The following is a 26,677-nucleotide window of genomic DNA, read 5'->3' as shown; positions in this document are numbered from 1 at the left end:
CCCCCTCTAAAACGACACATATTTGGTTAGTTAGACCCCACTGAGTATTCTCCACCCACTTTAGCTGATACAGGTAGAACAGTTCTCTCTCTACAGTCCCATTTTCTCAACATACCAGTGTCCAATTTCATTTTTTTCATCATTGGCCTTAAAACATGTTTTTAAAACCATAATTTTTAAATTTGTTTTCTCAAATTACTTATTGCATTCACTTGTTGGCACAATAAACGTGGCCATTAATTAACATGCAATATAATTTGAATGAGTTATCCACATTGCAATGTTTTGAAATGTGGGCTTTTATTTTTGAAGGATTCTTTATTAGCATACAAAGTAACATCATCGTTTGTGCTGCTGCCAGAATACCAGTAGGAAAAGGCGTTTCCATCCACGATCCGGCAAGACTGTGTAGTTTATCCTACTTACAACCTGACGGACGGATCAAACTTGCCTGGAGCAAAAAAACAACGCATTTATCCACACTAGCCAATATAATTTCAACATAAGAATTGCTTTTGTAATCGCTTTTATATATTTAGGCTATACAATAAAATCCATTACAAGACAGCGGTCTACAGCTAACAACATCCTAAACCAACTACATTCTGGATAGAGGAGCTGACTGAGGAAGAGTACTTTGCAGCAAGATTGTACGCGTGTACATCAAATATAAATCACATTTTAATAAAGTTTTGTGATAGAAGTGAACACTTTCTCTTACGCACAGACACAGATCGTCTCTCTCGCTTCGCTGACTCATAGCCTACACAGAACCCAGGGTAAGTCACCAAGTCATCTTTTCGTTTCTGTCTTCACTCATTCGTTTTGATGTTATAATAATGTTGGTGTTATATATTGTATTGTGTGCGAATGTGTTCGGCTGTAGTTTTGCTTGTGGAACTTTGTCATGATCAAATAATCAATAATCTATCATTGGACTTGCGGTAAACTATAGCCTATCGTCATGTTTGCACCATGTTTGCATTCCCACACACAATGGACCATAAACCATGATACTTTCATAGTGGTGTTTCAAAACGCTTGACATGGTTCATTTTCATTTAGTTGTCGTTGTTTTTTTGTCTGGGATGATGACACATTTCCCAACAAGTTAACAATGCCGGTCATTTTCCTTGGTTTGAATGATGGCTGGTTACTCGGAAGAGAACCCGGCTTGAATGAACCGGTTTACATGGACCTGACTGTTGAACCGTTAAAGGAGACGGCCCTATCCTCCAACTAAGGACCATTTCATTTAGTTGATTTATGGATTAATCGTTGTGATGATATTGTGTAGGCTGTCACTCCTGCTTTCTACACATTGTTGCGTAGACAAGGTTAACCTCTTCAAATCAAATGTTATTTGTCACATACACGTATATAGCAGATGTTATTGCGGGTGTAGAGGAATGCTTGTGTACATAACTCCAACAGTGTAGTAGTATCAAATCCCATCCTTTTAATAAAAATATTTTATTTTAACATCGAATGGCAACCCATACATCTGGAACGTTCTATGATGTTCAATGTCGGACGATAATAATCGATATTAAAATAACAACCTCTGATCTAGTTAGTGTCAGTTGGTGTTCATCGGTGCCTCGTGAGTAGGAATGAATGGGGAAAATGTCGAGCCTACATCATTCTTAATCCCGAGTGTTGCGCGAGTCCAGCATCACCATGCACGAATGTGTGCACGACTCGCGAGTGAGAAATTGGGGGAAAAGTGAATGACTGCTTGCTGAATGACTACTGTTGGGCTATACTGTAATGAATAAGGATGATTATTGAGACAATAGTGTTATTACTAACACTACTGTAATGAAATGATAACAACATTATTAGGTGGTTAATTAGTACTAATGCATTACTGATGTATTATCATCAAGATATCATTTTTGTTCGATTTCATTCTCATTTCTGTCAGTGATTTGGTGCACAGTGTTTATATTTTCCTTGCACTACTAGGCTACAGAGCTGCTGCCATATAGGTTTATCATTTTAGCTCATATTGAATACCATTAAATGGAAGGTTGGGGGGGGGCTGATCCTAGATCTGCAATGCTACTCTGAGACAATTGATGAAACATACGGTTCCTGATCCTCCCTACAGTAAGTATAGTGATCCAGATTGAACCATTCTGTACAAGAATTAGCCAAACATGGTGGAATACGCTGTAAACATGGTTAAGCAAAGGATGACAGCTGTCACTGCATTTCCTGTCACTGCATTTCCTGTCACTGCATTTCCTGCCATTGCTTTTCCTCTAAAAAGTGACATTCCAAATATACCAAGTACACTTCCACTAGTTTGACTAATGATATGTATGTGCACAATACTTGTGTACAAAAAAGTGTGCAGATAAACTCATAAAATAATATCTGTTGTAGGCTACCATAACACGTGTCAAATGTTTTATACGTCTGTTGTACCTGAGTGTGTGTACCAGGCCAATTATATTTGGTTAAAAGCACATATTTGGTAACAGGCAATATTTATATTGCCCAAGGTCATTCTGTAACAGGGTATAACACTTAAACTGTCACAGCAAAGAAAGTTCTGCTCTGATCTGTGCTATTAGAAAAGGACCAGTTGTTTTTGTGTTTAATGTTTTTAAATGTCTTCCTGAAACCCCTTTTAGTTGACTCAGAGACTGCTGCAAACACTCGACCACTAACATTCCCACAGACACAGACAGGAAGTAGCCAAGGGGAAGCACATTTCTGCTGCACTGGCCAATTTTGTCCACCGAGCAAAAACACTGAAATCAATAGATCAAATGGGAGCACACTGCCCGGCCTGGCAGAGAGAGACAGAAACAGAGACAGAGAGAGAGAGAGAGAGAGAGAGACAGACAGAGAGAGAGAGAGAGAGAGGAGAGAGAGAGGGGGGGGCAGAGAATCATTCAACCAGAAAGCTGACTCAATGTCACATATCTACCACCACGTCCAGGAGACACACCCTGTTGTTATTTTGGCTTTACAGATCAGAGCAGAACTTTCTGTACTGTGACCATTGAGAATTTTCTGACTGACTCACTTCACTTGTGGATTAAGGAATTCCCCACTCTCTTCCAGAAGGAAAGGACTCTATAAATGAAATGCTTTGTCATGATATGATTTAAGATACAGCAGTGTTTCTGTATTGGTGTTGGCAGTCTCTGCACATATTTTTTGTTTCCGACAGACAGTAAGGAGTCGGGATGTGTTCGTGACAATGCACAGTATCCGTTATAGCTCTGGAATGTTAACACGTTCATCTCACTCTGCCAGATGTAGAGGAAGCTCTGTCTCAAAGGGATCCCCCTGTTGGGTCCTGTGTTACATCATTTTGTCCCGTGTTACATCATTTTTTCCTGTGTTACATCATTTTGTCCTGTGTTACATCATTGAGCTGTAACTGTTTATATTGCGTTGAACTCTGGAGAGAATTTTGGAATTGGAAATCTCCCCCAAAATCTTTCAAACCTTGATTCCATTCTGGAACAGATTTGGATCCAGATTTATTGTGATTCAGTCACACACAAATGTACACAGAAACACACACGCTCACACACATGCGCAGGCAGACACACACACACACACACACACGGGGACACACATGCGTACACACACACACACACACCATCAAATTTACATCCTTGACTGGCACAGAGGAGCACAACAACCCACACACTAATGGAAGTCTTTCACTTTAGCCTAATAGAAGAGGAACTAATCAAATGTGAAGCAACGGAGAGACCTTGCATTTTGTGTGGTGTGTGTGTGTCTGTATGTGCATGTGTGTTTCACCTTGTGCTGTGCTTGTGTAATACATGTGAATACCTTATACCGTATCCTAATGCTTTTGCTGCTAGCTCTCAGCTGTATCATTTTAGGTCACATGTTAGATGGCTGTGTGTGTGTGTGTGTGTGTGTGTGTGTGTGTGTGTGTGTGTGTGTGTGTGTGTGTGTGTGTGTGTGTGTGTGTGTGTGTGTGTGTTTTGGTATGAGGTATTTTCTGAAGGTTTCTTGAGATAGCTGCAATGAAATAGCAGCATTACCGTACTGTATATTCCATCGTCATTGGCAACTATGCTAAATTAGTAGTAGTACTCTCCTCTCTGGCTGAACACCAATGTTTCACATGGCATCTATTGAGTGTTTCTGACTGTGGGCGTATAATATGTGTAATAATATATAATATGTGTTTGTTTGTTTTGTCACCACAGTCTGTTGATGGAGACATGTAGCTCAGTCTCAGAGCTGTTGCATTGTGTTATATCATGAGTTTGGATAAAGTGTTTTTATTCTGTAAAGCCAGTTAATAATTGGTTAGTACAACACGTGTGCAGAAGGGTCAGTGTATATGCCAAGAGCTCAATCTGGCAGTTTATCAACAGCTGCTGTTTGCCTGTTACACTGGAAATACAACACTACTGTGAAAATATGCAGAAGGTAGGGCAATGCACACACACACACACACACACACACACACACACACACACCCCTCTGGACCGCAGCCAGCCCCAGTGAACAGAGCATTAGAGCATTACAGACCCCTTTATCTGTGTGTGTAATGCTCACATCCGGACCAAGGCCTGCTGTGTGTGTGTGTGTGTGTGTGTGTGTGTGTGTGTGTGTGTGTGTGTGTGTGTGTGTGTGAGAGAGAGAGAGCGAGAGAGAGAGAGAGAGAGAGAGAGAGAGAGAGAGAGAGAGAGAGAGAGAGAGAGAGAGAGAGAGAGAGAGAGAGAGAGAGAGAGAGAGAGAGAGAGAGAGAGAGAGAGAGAGAGAGAGAGAGAGAGAGAGAGAGAGAGAGAGAGAGCAAGAGAGAGAGAGAGAGAGAAGCAGAATAGAAGGAAAATGAATGAGGAAATGCTACAGGATGCAATGACCTCTTCCCACTAGCGCACCAGGGTCACAGCTGCAACACAAACACACACACACACACACACACACACACACACACACACACACACACACACACACACACACACACACACACAGCCTACTTCCCATTGAATGTAGGCCAAAATCCTGATTATAGTCAACAGCCCAGCTGCATCATGGGAGGAAAATAGCTTCCGTTTTGTATCTGCATTTATATATTTGGCTAGGAATTTGTTCTTAAATGACTTGCCTAGTTAAATAAAGGTTAAATAAAATAAAGAAATAATGAAATAAACCAATGAAGCAGGAGGAAGATAAGGACAGGCCGTTGGCATGGAAACGTTATATTATTATCCACTGTTTGCTTTAATGACAACACCCAAAGCCTCTTACTCTAACTGCACTAGTGGTGGAAACTAAAGAGGGAGAAACACCTGTTAGTGAAGCCTTTGACTTTCACCCATGTTGTTTTTCACACGAACTCTGAGTCAGCTGTAACATGTTGCAGAACAAGTGATGTCAGGTTATTTACTGTAAGACCTGATCCCAGTTCAGGTTTCAGGTGTCAGCTGGTGGTGGTACAATGATATCCTGTATAATGTTCTGTGTCCAACAGATCCAGGGTTGCTTTTGATTCTCAGATCCTAATGGGAAACCTGATCCCTCAGTACATCTGTTAATGGCAAGTACAGCCTGCAGCGTCACGTTGCTTTACTTTCCATTCAGAAGGGAAGGGGAGTAACTGGGAGGGAGGGATGGAGGAGGGAGGGAGGGATGGAGGAGGGAGGGGTGGAGGAGGGAGGGAGGGATGGAGGAGGGAGGGAGAGATGGAGGAGGGAGGGAGGGATGGAGGAGGGAGGGGTGGATGGAGGAGGGAGGGGTGGAGGAGGGAGGGAGGGATGGAGGAGGGAGGGAGGGATGGAGGAGGGAGGGGTGGAGGAGGGAGGGAGGGATGGAGGAGGGAGGGAGAGATGGAGGAGGGAGGGAGGGATGGAGGAGGGAGGGATGGATGGAGGAGGGAGGGAGAGATGGAGGAGGGAGGGATGGAGGAGGGAGGGAGAGATGGAGGAGGGAGGGAGAGGGGAAGCAGAACATCTTTTCAGAAGGGAAGGGGAGTAACAGGGAGGGAGGGATGGAGGAGGGAGGGAGAGATGGAGGAGGGAGGGAGAGGGGAAGCAGAACATATTTTCAGAAGGGAAGGGGAGTAACAGGGAGGGAGGGATGGAGGAGGGAGGGAGGGATGGAGAAGGGAGGGAGGGAGGGAGGGAGGGAGGGAGGGAGGGAGGGAGGGAGGGAGGGAGGGATGGAGGAGGGAGGGATGGAGGAGGGAGGGAGGGAGGGATGGAGGAGGGAGGGAGGGATGGAGGAGGGAGGGAGAGATGGAGGAGGGAGGGAGAGATGGAGGAGGGAGGGAGAGATGGAGGAGGGAGGGAGAGGGGAAGCAGAACATCTTTTCAGAAGGGAAGGGGAGTAACAGGGAGGGAGGGATGGAGGAGGGAGGGATGGAGGAGGGAGGGAGAGATGGAGGAGGGAGGGAGAGATGGAGGAGGGAGGGAGGGATGGAGGAGGGAGGGAGAGATGGAGGAGGGAGGGAGGGATGGAGGGAGGGAGAGATGGAGGAGGGAGGGAGAGGGGAAGCAGAACATCTTTTCAGAAGGGAAGGGGAGTAACAGGGAGGGAGGGATGGAGGAGGGAGGGAGAGGGGAAGGAGGAGTGTGTCTGAGTCATCTACAGTTACAGACATCATCGGAGAACAGAGGGAGGGGCGGACGAGAGGAGAGGAGAAGAGAGAAGAAGGGACGAGAGGAGAGAGGAGGAAGTTATCATTCATGGCATCCATTACCTAAGAGGGTTTAGTGTCACTCAGATCTGATGATGTCAGTGTGGGGGCTGCTAGGTGACCTCAACTCATCTTCCCTTCTATCTAGTTTATATCTATACGTTAATAGTTGTATTTGAGCTACTGACCTCCTTCCCTCTTCTATCTGATGTATATCTATTCTATAATAGCTCAAACCCATACTTAGCTTTACCATCTGTGTTTAACCTAGCAGTATGGCGCAGAGATAAACACTTAATTAGAGTATGACTTTACTCCCAAGCAGAAGCATGGCTGTGTGACTCAACACTTTACAGCATGATTCACAGGAGTGTGTGTGTGTGTGAGCGCACGTGAGTCTGTGCGTGGGTGCACTTTGTTCTTTCCATTAGTGGAATCAGCAGCATGGACGTAGGAGGAGAAGGGGGACGCAATATGATTCAGAGAAAATGAAACTCAGTCAATCATCCAATCATCGTCCTCCTGCGCGTGCGTTCCTTCTATAGGAGATGAGACATTTATTAAATGACATCCCAGCTAGCACATAACATTCTGAGAACCATATGTTTCTTAGAGGTTGGTGAGAGCGTGGTTGTCTTATAGTTATTTTGCATACAACATTCTGGGAATGGTGCAGTTCCGGCAGGTCCTAGCTGTTAGAGCGTTGGGCCAGTAACCGAAAGGTTGCTGGTTTGAATATCCAAGCCGACAAGGTGGAAAATCTGCCAATGTTCCCTTGAGCAAGGCACCTAACCCTAATTCCCTCCAGAGGCACCATACTGTTATGGCTGACCTTGTAAAACCACACATTTTACTGCACCTTGTGTATGTGAAAATAAAATAAAAACATAATAAAAAATGGATAGTTGCTTGGCTTTGGAACATTCTCAGCACATTTAAGGAACTTGACAAAAACATGTTCATACAGGTTTACTCTCACTTTTATTTAAAGTGATGTTCTCAAATTGTTCCAAAAACGTTAAACAATGTTCTTCTGTGGGAATGTCAGTACTTTTTCATAATGTTCCCTACAGGTTTACCCATGGTTCTATTTAAAGTCATGTTCTCAAATTGTTCCAAGAATGTTAAGAAACAATGTACTTCTGTGGGAATTTCAGTTCTTCAGCATAATATTTCCTACAGGTTTCCTCATGGTTCTATTTAAAAACGGCAATCCATCACTTTCTTTATTCTGCAGAACACGGAAGAGTGCATGATCAGTTTCATAGAAAATTCCATCACTCCGGAGGCCATGGCCAGGGTTTCACCATCCCAGTCATCCGGATTGTCCCTCATAATCCAGAACAGCGCATTGGTAAAGGTAGATGGTCTGCACCAGCCTGGAGGTTGAGTTTCATCTGGTTGGCACGGCCCTCAGTAGAGTCGGCTGCTAGCAGTGCAGCCACAGAGCCAGTCTTTCCGTTGATAACACTCAGACTTAAATTGTTGTGCTATTTTAAATCCCTTTTGATGTAGGTCCCTAAACTCAGGTATTCGTCTTCCATGCCTTATCACCACAATTTTCACGAGAAGATTTCACTTTGAAAACTGTTTGAGATGCAACACGTTAAGCCATCCCGATCAGCTTACTTTTATCTAGCAGTAAAACGAACGTGAAGTAACCGCCAAAAGGCAGCAGATGACATATGGCGTCTATAGGCAGGGCTGAACTCTATCCCTTTACTTTTTTAACGTCAATTTATTATTTGAGTGCAATGAAAATGAATTGGACATACCGTAAAACTACAATTAAACGCAGCCTCAAATAGCCGCCTGTCCCTTTTAATAGCCGGGCAATAGCAAAAAGTTCAGCAAATAAACGCCTGTTTCAAATAAACGCTGGGTTTCAATTCATTGTTTACGAGGTTACCATGAATAATCATTAATTGTTGATGAGGTTTAATGTTTGATTTGTTACAATAAATAACTCAGTAATGATTTTAAAAAATGATGTCAATCTTCAAATGATGGACATTATCGAACAAAACAAATATTTATTGTGGAACTGGGTTTCCCGGGAGTGCATTCTGATGAAGATCATCAAAGGTAAGTGAATATTTCTAATGTTATTTCTGACTTCTGTTGACTGCACAATATGGCGGATATTTATTTGGCTTGTTGGGTCTCTGAGCGCCGTACTCAGATTATTTGCTTATAAAGCTTTTTTGAAATCTGACACAGTGGTTGCATTAAAGAGAAGTATATCTAAAGTTCCATGCATAACAATTGTATTTTCATCAACATTTATAATGAGTATTTCTGTAAATTGATGTGGCTCTCTGCAAAATCACTGGATGTTTTTCGAACTACTGAACATAACGTGCCAATGTAAACTCAGATTTTTTTATAGAAATATGAACTTTATCAAACAAAACATACATGTATTGTGTAACATGAAGTCCTATGAGTGTCATCTGACGAAGATCATCAAAAGTTAGTGATTCATTCTATCTCTATTTCTGATTTTTGTGACTCCTCCCTTTGGCAGGAAAAATGGCTGTGTTTTTCTGTGACTTGGCTCTGACCTAACATAATTGTTTGTGGTGCTTTTGAAACCGGACACTGTGGTGGGATTAACAAGAAGTGTATCTTTAAAATGGTGTGAAATACTTGTATGTCTGAGGAATTTTAGTTATGAGATTTCTGTTGTTTTGAATTTGGCGCCCTTCACTTTCACTGGCTGTTGTCATATCGATCCCGTTAGCGGGATCTCAGCCCAAATAAGTTTTTAACTATGCAAATGAGCAAAAGTTGTCTGCATTGAGGAAATAGACACCTGGCTCAAATAGAAGCCTGTCTCTTATAAGTGCCTGTTGTTTTAGTGATTTAAGAAAATAAATGCCTGTGCTATTAATATATGTTTTACGGTATTGACACATGAAAGGCATCGTAGCTCTGTGCCTTTTGACGTCCATTAGCTGGCAGTATAAGGTAGAAACACGCAGGTGCAAGTCATGTCAATGGCGAGAAAGGCCCACGCCGAGTCTGCGTTTCCGCTGGCCTCCTTGCCCATTTTGTACCAGAGCACCGCAAGTTTTAGAAGTACTAGTTCAGAAATCAAGGACATTCAGAGACTTGTTCCGAAGCCACTCCTATGTTGACTTGGCTGTGTGCTTAGGGTCGTTGTCATGTTGGAAGGTGAACATTTACTCCAGTCTGAGGTCCTGAGCGCCTTAGAGCAGGTTTTTATCAAGGACCTCTCTGTACTTTGCTCTGTTCATCTTTCCCTTGATCCTGACTAGCACCTCAGTCCCTGTCACTGAAAAACATCCCCACAGCATGATGCTGCCACCACCTTGCTTCACCTTAGTGAACGAGATAATCTTGTTTCCTATGGTCTGAGAGTCCTTTAGGTGCCTTTTGGCAAACTCCAAGTGGGCTGTCATGTGCCTATTACTGAGGAGTGGCTTTCGTCTGGCCATTCTACCACATAGACCTGATTGGTGGAGTGCTGCAGAGATGGTTGTCCTTCTGGAATATTCTTCCGTCTCCACAGAGGAACTCTGGAGCTCTGACAGAATGACCATTGGGTTCTTGGTCCCCTCCATGACCAAGGCCCTTCCCCATATTGCTCAGTTTGGCCAGGTGGCCATCTCTAGGAAGAGTCTTGGTGGTTCCAAACTTCTTCAATTTAAGAATGATGGAGGCCACTGTGTTCTTGGGGACCTTCAATGCTGCAGAAATGTTTTGATACCCTTCCCCAGATCTGTGCCTCGACACAATCCTGTCTCGGATCACTACGGACAATTCCTTCGACCTCATGGCTTGGTTTTTGCTCTGACATGCACTGTCAACTGTGGGACCTGAGTCTAATATCCAAGTGTCTGAATACTTCTGTAAATATGTCACGTCTGCTTTTGCTCTGCCTCGCTGGCACTCGAGGTCACCAGGCTGCTCATCATTACTTGCGCCAGTGCTTCATCGGACTCACCTGGTCTCCATCACGTCCTTTATTGCCTCCCCTATATCTGTCACTTTCCCAGTTTCATTCCCATGTCTGCATTGATGTTGTTTTGTTTATCTTGTCCAGACGCTATTCTTTTTTAGTTTCATGTCTATTTATTATTAAATCCTCACCCTGTACTTGCTTCCTGTCTCCCAGCATCTGTATTTAAGGAACCATTGCAAAATAAGAAAATTCTTTTTTTTATACAAACATTTCTGAAAACCTGTTTTTGCTTTGTCATTATGGGGTATTGTGTGTAAATTAACGAGGAACATTTTTTATTTAATCCATTTTAGAATAAGGCTATAACGTAACAAAATGAGGAAAAAGTGAAGGGGTCTGACTAGTACCAATCTAAATTTTGGTCACAGCTACTCATTCCAGGGTTTTTCTTTATTTTCTACATTGTAGAATAATAGGGAAGAAATCAAAACTATGAAATAACACATGTGAAATCATGTAGTAACCAAAAAAGGGACAGCTTTGCACACTCTTGGCATTCTCTTAACCAGCTTCATGAAGTAGTCACCTGGAATGTATTTCAATTAACAGGTGTGCCTTGTTAAAAGTTAATCCTTGTTAATGCGTTTGAGCCAATCAGTTGTGTTGTGACAAGGTAGGGGTGGTATACAAAATATAGCTATATTTGTTAAAAGACCAAGTCCATATTATGGCAAGAACAGCTCAAATAAGCAAACAGAAACGAATGTCCATCATTACTTTAAGACATGAAGGTCAATCAATCTGGAAAATTTCAAGAACTTTGAAAGTTTGTTCAAGTGCAGTCGAAAACCATCAAGTGCTATGATGAAACGGCTCTCATGAGGACCACCACAGGAAAGGAAGACCCAGAGTTACCTCTGCTACAGAGGATGAATTAATTAGAGTTAACAGCCTCAGAAAGTGCAGCCCAAATAAATGCTTCACAGAGTAACAGACACATCTCAACATTAACTGTTCGGAGGAGACTGTATGAATCAGGCCTTCATGGTCGAATTGCTGCAAAGAAACCACTACTAAAGGACACCAATAATAAGAAGAGACTTGTTTGGGCCAAGAAACACGAGCAATGGACATTAGACTTGTGGAAATCTGTTCTTTGGTTTGATGAGTCCAATTTCAAGATTTTTGGTTCCAACCGCCGTGTCTTTGTGAGATGCAGAGTAGGTGAACGGATGATCTCCGCATGTGTGATTCCCACCGTGAAGCATGGAGGAGAAGGTGTGATGGTGTGGGGGTACTTTGCTGGTGACACTGTCTCTGATTTATTTAGAATTCAAGGCACACTTTACTAGCATGGCTACCACAGCATTCTGCAGCAATAATTCAACCCATCTGTTTTGCGCTTAGTGGGACTATTATTTATTTTTCAACAGGACAATGACCCAACACACCTCCAGGACGTGTAAGGGCTATTTGTAAAAGCTATTTGACCAAGAAGGAGAGTAATGGAGTGATGCATCATATGACCACAATCACCCGACCTCAACCTAATTGAGATGGTTTAGGATGAGTTGGACCGCAGAGTTAAGGAAAAGGAGCCAAGAAGTGCCCAGCATATGTGGGAACTCCTTCAAGACTGTTGGAAAGCATTCCAGGTGAAGCTGGTTGAGAGAATGCCATGACTGTGTAAAGCTGCCATCGAGGCAAAGGCTGGCTACTTTGAAGAATCTAAAATCTAAAATATATTTTGATTTGTTTAACACTTTCTTGGTTACTACATGATTCCATATGTGTTATTTCATAGTTTTGGTTTCTTCACTATTATTCTGCAATGTAGAAAATAGTACAAATAAATAAAAGTAGGTGTGAAAAGTAGGTGTGTCCTAACTTTTAACTGTTACTGTTTTAAAAATATATATATATTACAGTCCCTAAACGTTACATTTATCAGGACAATGCTGTACTTTGACTTGGGTAGGTTAATTTTCAGAACAGTGGTGAAGTTAATATTTAGTTACTCATACCAGCTCTTCAAGTAACTCCACACAATTCAACTGACTATTCCGTTCCTATGGACATCGTCAGATTCACTGTAGGAAGAGCATAATGTACACACACTCGATTAAGGAGAGAGTATTTTGATATTGAGTACTGCACTGTTGGGTAGGACTTGCAAGTTAAGCATTTCACTGTACTTGTGCATGTGACACAAAACTTGAGTGGAGGTAGAGATAGGTGGAGAAAGAAAGAGAGGGAGAATGAAGGAAGAGACACGGAGAAGGGGAGGAGAGTGCTTTAATTCACACACTAGATCTACAAATGACATTAAACTACAAATTAATGTGCATATATTTTAGTTATATCTCCTGTTTTAAAAAAAAATGTTTTTTACTGTTTGCCATATCAATGTTTACTGTCAGAGTTGTGAACATGGAGCTGTACCCATCTTCTGATGTGTCGATACAAGTAGTCGGACTTTGGACTGTTCATTCAGACCAGGAGTGCATTGAAATCAAGTCAACAACAGCCACAAGCCTGTCTCTAATATGTGCCTGTCTCTGTTTCCAGCTATGGAAAACCTCAACAGTCTCCAGTATGTACAGAAGTTTGAGATCTCCTTCTGTCTAAATTTGTTCTCTGACTCAGTCACCACCTCATGTGGACACAAGTTTTGCAAGGCCTGTAATGAACAAACACTGGGAAAAAGTGACCCGTTCAAGTGTCCACTCTGTCAAGAGCCATTCCAAAGAAGACCTAAGCTACGCGTTGTGGATCAATTTAATGCAAAGTGCCCAGCTCCTGCACCAGCCACAGCTCCAGCTCCTGTACCAACCCCAGCACCTGTACCAGCCCCAGCTGCAGCCCCTGTACCAGCCCCAGCTCCAACCCCTGTACCAGTCCCAGCTACAGTCCCTGTACCAGCCCCAGCTCCAACCCCTGTACCAGCCCCAGCTCCAACCCCTGTACCAGCCCCAGCTACAGCTCCTGTACCAGCCCCAGCTACAGCCCCTGTACCAGTCTCAGCTACAGCCCCTGTACCAGCCCCAGCTACAACCCCTGTACCAGCCCCAGCTACAACCCCTGTACCAGCCCCAGCTCCAACCCCTGTACCAGTCCCAGCTACAACCCCTGTACCAGCCCCAGCTACAACCCCTGTACCAGCCCTAGCTCTAACCCCTGTACCAGTCCCAGCTACAGCCCCTGTACCAGTCCCAGTTCCTGCCCCTGTACCAGCTCCAGCCCCTGTACCAGCCCCAGCTCCAGCCCTTGTCCCAGCCCCAGCTCCTTCCCCTGTCACAGCTCCAGCCCAGCCCCAGCCCCAGCCCCCAGCCCCAGCTCCAGTCCCCAGCCCCAGCTCCAGCCCCCAGCTCCAGGCCCCAGCTCCATCCCTAGTCCCAGCCCCAGCTCCAGTCCCCATCCCCCAGCCCTCAGCCCCAGCTCCAGTCCCCAGCCCCAGCCCCAGCTCCATCCCCAGTCCCAGCCCCAGCTCCAGCCCCCAGCCCCAGCTCCATCCCCAGCCCCAGATCCATCTCCTGTCCCAGCCCCAGCTCCATCCCCTGCCCCAGCCCCAGCCCCCAGCACCAGCTCCATCCCATTTCCCAGCCCCAGCTCCATCCCCTGTCCCAGCCCCAGCTCCATCCCCTGTCCCAGCCCCCAGCCCCTGCCCCAGCCCCAGCTCCATCCCCTGCCCCAGCCCACAGCACCAGCTCCATCCCATGTCCCAGCCCCTGTCCCAGCCCCAGCTCCATCCCCTGTCCCAGCCCCAGCCCCCAGCCCCAGCTCCAGCTCCATCCCCTGTCCCAGCCCCAGCCCCCAGCCCCTGCCCCAGCCCCAGCTCCATCCCCTGCCCCAGCCCCCAGCACCAGCTCCATCCCATGTCCCAGCCCCTGTCCCAGCCCCAGTTCCATCCCCTGTCCCAGCCCCTGTCCCAGCCCCAGCTCCATCCCCTGTCCCAGCCCCAGCTCCATCCCCTGTCCCAGTCCCAGCCCCAGCTCCATCCCCTGTCCCAGCCCCAGCCCCCAGCCCCAGCCCCAGCCCCAGCTCCAGCTCCATCCCCTGTCCCAGCCCCAGCCTCAGGTCCAGTCCCTACCAGTACCAGCTCCTTCCCTGGTGAGACCTGGACTTGTGCTTGGTATGATCATGGCCCTGGTGCTCTGGTTCTGATGATGTATCCACAGACATACCTGCAGTCTGACCAGAGTGAAACATGCTCACTGAAGTACCCAGAGGGGGGTGAAAGAAGCCAGACAAACCTCTGGGGGGAGAGAAGATGTTCAAGAAAGCTAAGGCAGAAATGCAGCAGATGATCTAGGAGTAACTGGGGAACGTTAAGGAGATCAAACACTCTGTGGAGCTCAGCAAGAGTAGAGCAGACAGCGAGCGAGAGATCAGTTTGAAGTCCGTCAGCGATATGAAGCTCTTAATTGAGATGAGCCCGGCTGAGCTCATAGAGATCAAGGGGAAGCAGAAAGCAGCAGAGAGGCGGGCTGAAGGGTTCATCAAAGAACTGCAGCAGGAAATCACTGAGCTACACACACACACACACACACACACACACACACACACACACACACACACACACACACACACACACACACACACACACACACACACACACACACACACACACACACACACACACACACACACACAGCCATTGTGCAGCCTGACATGTTCAACATCTAACCTGTCCATTTAGGATTAGAATAATTCACTCAGGCATTTGTTTATACTAGTAATTTATAGAAAGGTACATTACTGTGGGTGTGTTCCCCCGTTTGTGTGTGTGTGTGCGTGCATGCGTCCAGCTCCTCAGTAAAGTCTAAAGGACTAGGTGCATAGGTGCTTGTGCACATGTTTGCATATTGCACTTTGTATTTGAACAGTTAGGAGGCTTCAGTATTGGCTGTGTGTTATGCTGTGTACAGCAGTATGAACCTTGTGTTGTTGTGATTCTTGGCAGTAACATCCTGTGAGAGGTTGATGTCAGCCAAGCTATAGCACTCTCTCCTTTTCTCTGTCTCTCTATCCCTGTCTCTCTCTCTCTCCTTCTCTCCGATTTTCTCTGTCTCTCTATCCCTGTCTCTCTCTCCTTCTCTCTCCTTTTCTCTGTCTCTTTATCCCTGTCTCTCTCTCTCTCCTTCTCTCTGATTTTCTCTGTCTCTATATCCCTGTCTCTCTCTCCTTCTCTCTCCTTTTCTCTGTCTCTCTATCCCTGTCTCTCTCTCTCTTTCTCTCTGATTTTCTCTTTCTCTCTATCCCTGTCTCTCTCTCTCTCTCCCTCCTTCTCTCTGATTTTCTCTGTCTCTATCCCTGTCTCTCACTCCTTCTCTCTCATTTTCTCTGTCTCTCTATCCCCGTCTCTCTCTCTCTCCTTCTCTCTCATTTTCTGTCTCTCTATCCCGCCTACACATATTATCTGGAGGTGGGTGATAAAAGAGAGAGAGAGAGAGAGAGAGAGAGACAGGGGGGGGGGGAGAGGGAGAGAAAAAGAGTGAGGGGGAAAGAGAGGGGAGAGGGGGAAAGAGAGGTGGGGAGAGAGCGAGGGGGAGAGAGGGGGGAGAGAGTGAGAGAGAGGGGGGGGGAGAGTGTGAGAGAGAGACAGGAGAGAGAGATTGAAAGAGAGTGGGAAAGTGAGAGAGGGCAAGGGACCAAGATCTGAGATTGCGATAACCCAGCACAGTCTTGAGAGAGAGAGAGAGAAAAGGAGAGCAAGACAGAGGATAAATAGAATAACCATGTGTGAAGAGGGTGATAGGAAGGTGGAGATAGAGGGTGGAGGGAAGGGGTGGAGGGAGGGGATGGAGATAGAGGGTGGAGGGAAGGGGTGGAGATAGAGGGTGTAGGGAAGGGGTGGAGATAGAGGGTGGAGAGAGAAGGTGGAGGGAGTGTGGAGAGAGAATGGCAGGATGGATGAAGGGAAGGAAACAGAAGAAGTGTTGGAGGAGTGAGAAGGTGAGAAAAGAAAATGAAAGGAGCATGTTATCTCTCATTTTATACGTGTCTAATCCTGAAAGCTGATTGGTCGAAGCGCATTCCAGCCGGTGTCTATTCCACAAATTACCACCGGCTAAATCTAAGAATTTAAAATGCCTATTTACTCTGTTCCATCGGAGGCTGACGACAACGAAGCAGAGAATCTTCACTTGTAAATTCAGTTGCAGAAACCGAAGCACGCACGCACGCACACACACACACACACACACACACACACACACACACACACACACACACACACACACACACACACACACACACACACACACACACACACGTGTGCTGGTGAATACTAAGAAATACTCTTGTTAATGCCTGATGATCCCTGACCTCCAGCTTCTTGACTTGATTACTTAATTATCTTTAACCCGTTGTGGTTCCAGGAAATGAACTGGCTCTTGTGCTCGCCATAGTCTATGTCATTAGGCTACATGCTAAATACCCAATAGTCTCTCTATTTTCTCGCTCTCTTTCACTATCTCTCTCTCTCTCTCTCTCTCTCTCTCTCTCTCTATCTCTCTCTCTCTCTCTCTCTCTCCTTCCCTCAGGCATCTCTCCTCTTGTCTCCTTTATCCCTGTGTGTTCATCCCTCACCCCATTAGGTGATCCAAAATGTCACCCTCAACATAGTGCACAGAGAACCCTATGGGCCCTGGTCAGAACTAGGCCACTATATATGGAATAGGATGCAATTTGGGATGTAGGCTAGGAGCTACCAGACAAACCCCCAGACTGATTTAGACCAAAATGTCTGTCTGAGCTTCCTTACTGGCAAGTTGTCCTCAAACTGTCTGTGTGTGTGTCTGTCAGTGTGTGTCTCTCTATCGGTAGGTGATTCGGTCTCTCTCTCTCTCTCTACATCTACCTCTCTCTGTCCATGATGTATTGTTAGCTCTCATTAGCAGCAGTAGTCAAAGTTGTCACCATGTGTCACTTGGGTGGCCCTGTCTCTGTCTGTGTCAAAAATGACACCCTGTACCTATTCCTAGTATAGTGCACTACTGTCTTCCTCTAGTCAGAGTAGAACAATTACAATCATAAACACAGTCTCACACACACGCACACACGCACGCACGCACACACACACACACACACACACACACACACACACACACACACACACACACACACACACACACAAACACAGTACTGAAAAATCACAAATGATCAAGTGAAGTAAACTCACACCTCTCTCTCTCTCCACCCACAGGCAGAATTATATTTTTATCTAGTGTAACGCAGAGCCACTAATGAACCATTAGAATACAGAAATACATTTCATACCACGCTACTAGAGCTCAACTCTCATCCATGTTAACCTACATTCACAGTCACAGTCAGAGTGAACTGTTCATCCCTTAGCCCTCCTCCACTGATCTATTCACCCTATCCCTCAATTCCTCTGTCATTCTATCCCTCTCTCTCTCAACCTCAAATGCACGCTCTCCTTTTGTATGCCTCCTCTGTCTCAGACTCTCTCTCTGTCTCCCCCCCCTCTCTCTCTCGCTCTCTCTCTGTCTCCCCCCCCCTCTCTCTCTCTCTGTCTCCCCCCCCTTTCTCTCTCTCAAATTCAAATTCAAATTCAAGCTGCTTTATTGGCATGAAAAACATTGTGTCAATATTGCCAAAGCAACAATGTATACAATATACATTGTAGTAAATAATAAATAATAATATAAAATGGTAGTAAATAATAATACAAAATTAAATACAAAAATAATAACAATATAAGGGTAACAGTCAGTAGTAGAAATGTAGTAAATATAAAAATATAAATATGGAAAATGAAACTATAACTAACTAACTAAATAACGGTCATCTTCACCATTACATCAGTACTACAACAACTATCATCATTACTACCACTACTACTACTACCATCACTAAACTGTCATCATTACCATTACTACCCATACCACTACTATTTGGAATGATAAACAGCAATAATAATAGTAATAACAATAATAGTAATAATAAGTACATTACTATTTACTATGCAGATGTTATTATTCAGTGTCCCTCGGGCTTTGGCAGGAAAATACATATTTGGCTGCAAGAGGAGCCATTGCTCCTTCGCCCATGAGTATTTTTAGTTTTTCCTCTGTGTTTAATAAGTTCAAATTTGGAATAAATGTAGTCATTTCTGTGAATAACGAATCTCTTTTTGAGGAATATTTATCACAGTAAAGGAGAAAGTGCATCTCTGTCTCTCTTTGGGTAGCCATGTCTTTTTATGTCTGCCGGTTTCTATTGCCAATCGGTGGTCATTCAGCCTGTACTTGGTAAGGATCTGTCTCTGCTTCGTATCTCTGACAGAGTAGAGAATCAGCCAATTCATATTCTCTGTTTAGGGCCAGATGGCAATTTAGTCGGCTTTTGGGATTTTGTTTCGTTTTTTCCAATGTTGTAAATATGAGCCCTTTGATTGGTTCATGATTTTGTTTATTGGAATTCTTTCTTTTGAAGCAGTGCTGGTGTCAGCTTGGTTGGTGAGGTCCAACACCAGCTGACTGAGAGGGCTCGTTTCTGGGCTCAGCTCCTGGGTTTGAAGTGCTTTAAATTGCACACTTCAATTTGGACTTGAATTTAGATGTAGCCAACATTTTTAGGATATTTTCTGTATTTTCATTACCACTGGAAAGCAGCCCAATTCTGCCCTACGTGCATTAGTTGGTTTATTTCTCTGGACTTAGAATTTTCCGACAGAATTCTGCATGTAGGGCTTCAATTGGATGTTTGTCCCACATATTAAAGTCCAGTTTATTGAGTGGCCCCCAAACCTCACTTCCGTAAAGAGCTATTGGTAGGATTACACTGTCAAATATTTTGGTTCTAATTCTAATTGGGATGTTGATTTTGAATAATTTCATTTTTATTGCATATAATGATCTGCGGGCTTTTTCTTTGAGTGCATTCACTGCCATATTAAAGTTTCCTGATGCTGATATGGTCAGACCAAGGTATGTGTCATTTTTAGTGTGTTCAATTATGATGTTGTTCAGGGTGAATTTACATTTGTGTTTCTGACATATGTTTTTTTTTTTGGAAAATCATGATATTCTTTTTTGGGACAGGGCCCAATTATGGCAATATTGTTCTAGAATATTAATGTTCTGTTGAAGACTTTCTTTGATTGGTGATAGAAGTACCAAGTCATCAGCATATAGCAGGTATTTCACCTCTGTGTCAAATAGTGAGTCCTGGGGCTGGAGAATGGTCCAACATGTCTGCTAATTCATTGATATAAATGTTGAAAAGATTTGAACTCAAACTGCAGCCTTGTCTCACACCTCGACATTGTGAAAATAATCATGTTCTTTGGTTTTGGATTTTTATTGCACACTTGTTTTCTGTGTACATACATTTTATTAAGTCATATACCTTACCACCAAGCCCACTTTGGAGAATTTGTTAGAATAGCCCTTCGTGCCAAATAGAATCAAATGTTTTTTTAAAGTCAATAAAGCAAGCAAAGATTTTGCCCTCTTTTTTTTGGTGGATGTGTTTATTAATTAGTGTGTGTAAGGTGTATATATGGCCAGTAGTGCGATGGTTGGGGAGAAAGCCAATTTGACATTTACTTAGTAAATTTTTTTCTTGAAGAAAGGTTTGAATTCTTGAATTCAAAATGCTACAGAAAACCTTTCCCAAGTTACTGTTTATGCAAATTCCCCTAATGTTACATTTCTTTCGTTTTCTCAGATTTGCTTTTTGGAATATGCAGTTGATGTTTTGAGTAGACACCATCTTTATTGTTTTGGTATTGTGAGTTATTGAGAAACTGTATAGAGTTCATCATTTCATTTGAGTTCAATGTTTCATTGAATCTCTGCACTGTTTGGAGCATATGAATATTGAATATTGCCAGTTAAATTTTTCAGAAACACGTTGATCTGACTGTGATCTGACAATGGTGCCTGTGGTCTGACAGTGAATGCACTAATGGAGGAGGAGTCAATGTCAGTGATGGCATAATCGACTACACTTGTCTCTCTGTCTCTCTCTCTCTCTTTCCCCCTCTCTGTCTCTGTCTCTCTCTTTCTGTCTCTCTCTCTCTTTTTTTTTCTTCTGTCACTTTCTCTCTCTTTCCCCCCTCTCTTTCCCCCTCTCTGTCTCTGTCTCTCTCTTTCTCTCTCTCTCTCTCTCTCTCTCTTTCTGTCTGTCTCTCTCTTTCTGTCTCTCTCTCTCTCTCTCCCTCTCTCTCTCACTCTCTCCCTCTCTCTCTCCCCCTCTTCCTATCTCTCCCTCCCTCTCCCCCTCTCCCCTCTTCCTATCTCTCCCCCTCACCCCCTCTTCCTATCTCTCCCCCTCTCCCCCTCTTCCTATCTCTCCCCCTCTTCCTCTTTCTATGATGATATGATTCCATTTGGGACTCAGCTTGAGAATATGGTGAATCAATTGACATATTACACCAGACAAAACCAACAACAGGGAACTGAGAGCTGCACAAATACAACATTCAAAGAGAGAGACAGACATATAAAGGGAGAGAGACAGGCAGAGAGTGAGACATACAGACAGATACAGAACGAAAGAGAGAGAGATAAAGAGTGATAGAGAGAGGAGGCGAAAGAGAACGGAAGACAGGTAGGGAGATAAGAGGGGGGAGAAGGAGAGAGAGAGGTAGGGAGATAAGAGGGGGGAGAAGGAGAGAGAGAGGAAGAGGGCGAGAGAAAATGCAAAATGCCTAATCTCCTTCAAAATGTAACACTGCATTCAAAATGCCATAAACACATGTTTGAATGAAGCATTTGCATCAAATGGCAAACACTGCTTTCATAATAGTACATTTTTAGATATACCATGTAAACACTGTTGTTCTAAATCTAAAGCTATTTGGTCTTTCATAGGCTTATATCTACATTTCAAGACAATCTGCTGAGAGGGGTAACAAGTACACTGTAAACACCAATGCAATGTAGAAACAGAAAATATTTATTAGGCCAAACATTACTGTTGTATACAGTAGCATACAACAAAACCATAAATATATGTAAACCAAAAAAAAGTATATTCTTTAGAATACAGTAAAGAACAAAATTGTGTGTGTGGGGTGTCGTGGAAATTTCCTCTATTTACCAAATCATGAGCGCAAACCACACACAAGTCAGAGTTAGTTATCAAAGTCCATCTTTAATTATATGAGCTCTATCACAACCCTGTGACTCTCAGATCAATTCAGTGTCTATCAATGAATTCTCTGAGAGCCCCCTCTACATTGCAACTGAGATCCTTTAATAGCAAAAAACACACATAGTCAGACAGCATAGACATAATAAATCGTTCAGCTTTGTCCCCTTCTCAAACCCAGAACCATAAACCAATCCTCCATATCAACAGGCATATATCAAATTGTAATTTAGATACAACCAATTCTGAATACAACCAATCCTGGACAAGCTCACGGGGAGCATAGAATGATTCCAGACACTGCCATCCTCCTCTCCCCGATGGGAAAAGTAGGGAGTGACTGGCACACAGACACAGTGGAGCAAAAGATATGTTTACACATGATGACACCTTGACCTCTCCCCTCTCTGCGGGACCATGCAACTTAGTCTTGACATAGAACAGATAACTGCCAATGGCCACCACTATAGTACAACAAAATACATTCTTATGAGAAATAACTCATAAGCATATGATGAATATAAAACATCTTATCTATGTTACCCACCAATTCTGATTATTCCCCAACAGGGGTCCCGGGGGGGCAGTCCAGGAATTGGTAGGGGGGGGCAGTCAACAGTGCTAAGCTACGCCTCATCTCTTCTCTGGCTTGAGTCTGACCACAATACTTCATAAACATCACAAGATATGTTTTCTCTTGCCAAACATCGAGGGAGGTATCTCCTAGCATGGCGTATCCAACCTTGGACAGAGCAACCTCTTTGTCCCCACATGCGTCCTCCATTTCCTGGAGAAGCGGCATGCGGGCATAGGGTTGGCGATCATACACTTTCCAGCACCAGGCTGAGAAGAATTCCTCTATGGGATTTAGAAAAGGTGAATATGGGGGTAGGTACAAAACTACAAATTGTGGATGGGTGGCAAACCAGTTTTGGACCAGAACAGCCCGGTGAAATCTAACATTGTCCCATAAAACCACAAATCTAGCAGGCTCCTGATCTGGATCAGGGACAAGCATTGTGTAAATTGCATCCAGAAAAGTGAGCATATGGCCGGTGTTGTACGGACCCAGTGTGGCATTGTGATGGAGGACCCCGTTTTGAGTGATGGCAGCACACATTACCCCCACGCTGTCCAGGGACATTGGTAATTGCCCTCTGTCCTATTACATTTCTTCCGCGGCGCCTGGTTTTGGTGAGGTTGAAGCCAACCTCATCCACATAAATAAATTCATGGCGAATTACATGGGCATCCAGCTCCAATACTCTCTGTAACAGACAAAAGGATATACAGATGAGTAAATATGGTATGTCTGAGGTACTGGAAGTAGTGTTGCATACATACCTCTACAAAGTCATGTCGCATATTCTTGACTCTGACAGAGTTTCTCTCAAATGGCACCTTGTAAAGTTGTTTCATCATCACTCAGTGCCGTTGGAGGATGCGTTGTATGGTCGACAGGCTTACAGCATTGATGTTGTTAAATATGGTGTCATTATTCAAGATATGCTCTCTTATCTCTCTAATCCTAATTGCATTGTTGGCCAAAACCATATTTATAATTGCAGTCTCTTGTACATCTGTAAACAAGCGTCCTCGTCCTCCATGATGTCTTTGCCTTTCCACTCTGTACAGAATTCAAACACAGTATGTGTTCAGCATAGGAACTGTAAACAATGTACAAAAAAATGTAGTACAGCATGATAACAAACCTCATTCATTCAATGCAGTGCAGTAAATTGATGGCTTAGAGTTACAAATGTTTATGCAATACTATGCAGTCATACGTATTTTACAGTACATTACTGTAATGCTAAAATAGTCATTAGATAGTTGCTTACCTGTTCTCATTTCTGAAGGTTCAAATTATGGACACCACTGTAAATCGACTCAAGTTGGGCTAGACTCTCAGTCCAGCCTCTCTCACGGTCAAACCCTGGTTGATCACATGATCAACAAGTGTTGCCCTAAATTCATCAGAGATGGCTCTCCTTCCTTCTCTTCTTTGCCCTCATCCTCTTCTTCCTCTTCCTCTCCCTCCTACTTCTCTTGCTCTCTGTCCATTGTTGGCATCCATTGTTCAAAACAGCTAATCTGACCTTTGACCTATTTTTAGGCCTATACTACAGTAAACCAGTGATTGGTTAGTGATCAGTTAAGCTATTAGTGTTTGCACATGTGAGGAGTGTGTGTGTGACCTGGTGAATAAGTGTAGCATTGGTTGTGTTTGGAAAAGGAAAGCAAGTCACTTCCTGTTAGATTTTTGTGTTTTAGGTAGAGAATTGTGTGTAGTGTTTTGAAAAAAGTGTTTTATGCAATTGACAACTGAGTCAAAGGCTGAGAAATAGCTTATGGTTTTAGATATTTGGTGTGTAGTTTTGCACTTTGAGTGAGAGGTTTCAAAAATAGTGTGACATGAAAAGATTTTGTGTGTAAGCAGTTGGAAAAAACTGTAATACCGATGGTAAATCCAGCTGCTGTTTTTTCCTCTGCTGCCCCCCGACAACCAGCCAGGAAGTGTTTCTATGGTGATGGCAGGAAGCAAGCTTGTGTTGGTCACTTACAGCTGGGTTACCACGACAACCAGGCTTGACTCCTTAAGCCCAGAGAGAGAGCGACGATGAGGGAGGGAGGGAGGGAGGGAGGGAGGGAGGGAGAAAAGGAAAAGGTTGTTAAAGGAAGAAGAAATGGAAGCAGGGAGGAAGCAGGGGAGAGGAGGGGAAAAGGAACAAGGGAGGGGAGAGGGATGGGAAGGATCTCATAGTGGTGGCGAGCTGTTTTTTAACTAGGCAAGTTAGGTCTCCCTCTCCATAGTGTGTGTGTGTGTGATTGAATGTGTATCTGTGTGTGAGGAGGAAGTTAGTTGGTCTGTTTGTTGGACGTCTCCCATGGTTTCTGTTTGACCTTAGACCCTCATCTTATACAACAGCTACCGCCAGCGAGCATCATTATGCCCAACACACCCCCCCCCACACACACACACACACACACACACACACACACACACACACACACACACACACACACACATTCACAAGCAACAGTCATCACGATTGTTAAAAGTTATAATAATTATTATAAATGCCACAAAGGACAATGGATCAACATACTCCACAAACTTTTAGATAAAAAAAAAATCCATTAGGTATTGAAGGAATCATAAAACATTTTACTGGCACAGACAAAAAAATAAATTAAGTTCAGGGATTTTGGTCAGAATTCAGGTTTTCCATTAATTGTAAAATGTTCCAGTTTTTTATTTATGGATGGCACTCCTATATATATATGTGCTCTAATCATATCAGGTATTTATTTTATATTTTGTATTAACAGAACAAAAATAATATGTGCCTCATTTGCATAAATACATGGGAGGTGTATTTGTACATATGCATTCATTAACATAAAGGGGTGGAACAAGGCCGCAACCACAAACAACTCCTCTGTTTAGGTGTACCTGCACTCAGCTACGTTGTCTAGACCACTTCATTATTTACTGTTGTTGTCGTCACGTTCTGTTGCATAATTCAACAAGCAGGATACCCTCAGATTACAAGTCAAAACGCTTGGCTCTAGATTACACCCATCTATACATACATGACATTGTTTTCTAGATCAGACATAATATCACTATAAAGTGTTCATTTGCTTTGATTTCAGCGCATCTAATTTGTAAATATTTCAACTGTATCAAATGATCACTTCTTTCAATTCCACAAAATGTTTCCATCCATCAAAATATACTTATTGGGATTTAAAATGTAGATAATGAGGTAAATCCCAGACGAAGCTTTAGCGTTCTTATAGATGGAACTACTGACTAACTACTAACTAACTACTGACTAACTACTGACTAACAGCTGACTAACTACTGACTAACAGCTGACTAACTGCTGACTAACTGCTGACTAACAGCTGACTAACTACTGACTAACTACTGACTATCTACTGACTAACTACTGACTAACTGCTGACTAACTGCTGACTAACTACTGACTATCTACTGACTAACTACTGACTATCTACTGACTAACTACTGACTATCTACTGACTAACTACTGACTATCTACTGACTAGCTACTGACTAACTACTGACTAACTACTGACTAACTACTGGGTGTCTTTTAGTATTGAGGTTAATAATATGTGTGTGAGTCTGTTTATCAGTGTGTGTGTGTGTGTGAGAGAGAGTGTGTGTGTGTGTGTGTGTGTGAGAGAGAGTGAGAGTGTGAGTGTGAGAGAGCCTTGCGAAAGTATTCGGCCCCCTTGAACTTTGCGACCTTTTGCCACATTTCAGGCTTCAAACATAAAGATATAAAACTGTATTTTTTTGAGAAGAATCAACAACAAGTGGGACACAATCATGAAGTAGAACGACATTTATTGGATATTTCAAACTTTTTTAACAAATCAAAAACTGAAAAATTGGGCGTGCAAAATTATTCAGCCCCTTTACTTTCAGTGCAGCAAACTCTCTCCAGAAGTTCAGTGAGGATTTCTGAATGATCCAATGTTGACCTAAATGACTAATGATGATAAATACAATCTACCTGTGTATAATCAAGTCTCCGTATAAATGCACCTGCACTGTGATAGTCTCAGAGGTCCGTTAAAAGCGCAGAGAGCATCATGAAGAACAAGGAACACACCAGGCAGGTCCGAGATACTGTTGTGAAGAAGTTTAAAGCCGGATTTGGATACAAAAAGATTTCCCAAGCCTTAAACATCCCAAGGAGCACTGTGCAAGACGATAATATTGAAATGGAAGGAGTATCAGACCACTGCAAATCTACCAAGACCTGGCCGTCCCTCTAAACTTTCAGCTCATACAAGGAGAAGACTGATCAGAGATGTAGCCAAGAGGCCCATGATCACTCTGGATGAACTGCAGAGATCTACAGCTGAGGTGGGAGACTCTGTCCATTGTACAACAATCAGTCGTATATTGCACAAATCTGGCCTTTATGGAAGAG

At 43.5% G+C, this 26,677-nt stretch overlaps 1 protein-coding gene across 1 annotated transcript in view; it reads left to right on the top strand.

The window, feature by feature from the left end:
* Positions 1-406: 406 nt before the first annotated feature.
* Positions 407-26,677, top strand: part of LOC139415947 (astrocytic phosphoprotein PEA-15-like) — a 51,936-nt gene continuing 25,665 nt past the window's right edge. Inside the window, exon 1 of the mRNA XM_071164140.1 lies at positions 407-779. The gene's annotated coding sequence lies outside the window, so the exon portion shown is untranslated. The remainder of the gene's footprint in view (positions 780-26,677) is intronic.

The sequence above is a fragment of the Oncorhynchus clarkii genome, chromosome 9, assembly GCF_045791955.1.
Source record: "Oncorhynchus clarkii lewisi isolate Uvic-CL-2024 chromosome 9, UVic_Ocla_1.0, whole genome shotgun sequence".
Classification (NCBI taxonomy): domain Eukaryota; kingdom Metazoa; phylum Chordata; class Actinopteri; order Salmoniformes; family Salmonidae; genus Oncorhynchus; species Oncorhynchus clarkii.
This window is presented reverse-complemented; position numbering and strand designations above follow the sequence as displayed.